This window comes from Odocoileus virginianus, chromosome 21, assembly GCF_023699985.2.
Source record: "Odocoileus virginianus isolate 20LAN1187 ecotype Illinois chromosome 21, Ovbor_1.2, whole genome shotgun sequence".
Taxonomy (NCBI): domain Eukaryota; kingdom Metazoa; phylum Chordata; class Mammalia; order Artiodactyla; family Cervidae; genus Odocoileus; species Odocoileus virginianus.
The window spans coordinates 16181204-16183189 of NC_069694.1; the positions used below are offsets into that span (position 1 = coordinate 16181204).

At 35.4% G+C, this 1986-nt stretch overlaps 1 non-coding gene across 1 annotated transcript; it reads right to left on the reverse strand.

Moving 5' to 3' along the window:
• Positions 1-1260: 1260 nt before the first annotated feature.
• Positions 1261-1395, reverse strand: LOC139030309 (small nucleolar RNA SNORA70). Its single transcript, XR_011482609.1, has one exon. It is a non-coding gene; the product is annotated as a small nucleolar RNA SNORA70 (small nucleolar RNA).
• Positions 1396-1986: the final 591 nt, after the last annotated feature.

Genomic DNA, 1986 nt, shown 5'->3' on the forward strand with positions numbered 1-1986 from the left:
CTCTTTTATTGATTTATATTGCTTGAAGCCACTAAAAACCATAGGCTGCCAAATGTTTTGGTAGAGATCACATTTGAGAGGTGGAGTTTTAGTTCAGAGGATAAAAATCAGTTTTAACTTGGGAATTTTGTTTTCTTTGCTTTGCTTAAAGCAAACACTGTAAGATCTGCTAATGGATATGATTTATTGATGAAGTGTTAAGAAGTAGTCATTTTGTCTTCTTTTACAGATTTTGTAGTGATTTTTTTTACTTTAATTTTCATCAGCATCCTTTCAAAATATTAGGAGTCAGGAGGGATATTTTTTGCTCAGTTTTCCCTAACTAAGTCCAACAATGCTTAGGCTGGTTTCTAATAGGAAAGAATTGTTGGCTGAAACCATTTATCAGCCCAGTATATTATTTTTGTTATCTTACATGATTTTCCATATCTTACTTTATTAACTATCATATTTTTGCCACATCTATGGTTGTGTGAGTTTTCCTATAATAAAATAACCATGTCCTAATCTGTGTTATGTTACAATGTGTTAGTACAATATTTCATATAAAGAGTTTAAACTTAATTTATTGCACATTGACTATGTCAGGACTACTATGGGCAAGAGTCTGCTTGTGTTTATTCTTTCTGTAATTCCATGGATAATTTTCACACACATCTCTATGGGAGTATTTAAGCCATTCAATATTGATAATCACTGCAGTATTCTGATCCAGTAAATAAAATTCACTTCTAAAGATATTTTTAGGTTAAAATGGTATTTGTATATTATTATATGCATTATATATTACTATGATTCTTTCAATTAATGGAATAGTTAAACATGCTCTTTTTTTTTTTTTTTTTTGACAAGAAGTAGGACTTGTTGGTGATCATGATTAATGAGGGACCGGAGCTGACCATCTCATGAGTTCAGGGCCTGCCATTTGTCCAGGGAACCACGATTAGGGATGTACTTGACCCCACAGCCAACTGGGATGAGCGGCTTTTCTGCCACCATGTTTTCAAATTCATCCTCATTAAACTTAGTAAATTCCCACTTCTTAGAGATGTGCATCTTCTGACTGCTAGAGAACTTGAACTTGGCCCTGCTAGAAGGCCTCAATCACATGCCCCTTGTTCTGAGGCTTGGTGTGGATGGACATTATGACTTGGTCAATGTGGACCCTGGCCACTGTGCTCTGGGGCTTTCCAAAGGCATGGTGAATGCCTGTTTGGAGCCTGGACTGGGGACAGCAGGCCACTCAAGAATGCTAGAAAGAGTTGTCTTTAAGATACTGTAGGGCAAACTGTACAGGTAACAGGTTGCATACACTACCTAGGAGGCTGCTGTTTGTAGCTATTGCATCCTGGGCCCCCATGGGGAAGAAAGTGCCGTTGACTTAACTGGCTGCAAATAAATATGCTTTTTATATCAGCAGTTATTTTAAAGTGGCTACTTGTGAAGTGACTCTTATAGGGGATTCTGTACTGGTTATATTTTAAGTAAACAGAAAATAATCCAGCAATTCCAAAGTTGACACTCAGCAAAAATATTCAGAATTTAAAAAAGCAACCTGTCAATTTTGACCACATCTTTGACCCTCATCAAAACACAAAATGCTTCATGTAACAGAATTAGTCATTAAAGTGTTCACTGCTCTAAAATTGAGAGAAGAGTAAGTGGTTCCATGAGAAAATACACAGAATTATAAAATGCTTGTGATTTTATTATCTTCACCTCTGTTATAAAGCAAAAAGAAATCAAAGATAACAAAAGACAATTTTGTTCCTCATAAAATGTGACATATTCATGCATTTATCACTAATATTTCAGGATTGGATGAGATACTATCTTGCTCAAAGTTTTAGTGACTGAGGAAATGTCAACATGGCTGCCACGCTGTGAGACAGACTTGCTATTAATTCTGATGTATTATATTGTAGGGATAAACTGGAGATAAGTCTGACGGGCTAATTAAAACTTTATTCTGTATGAAAGTAAAAA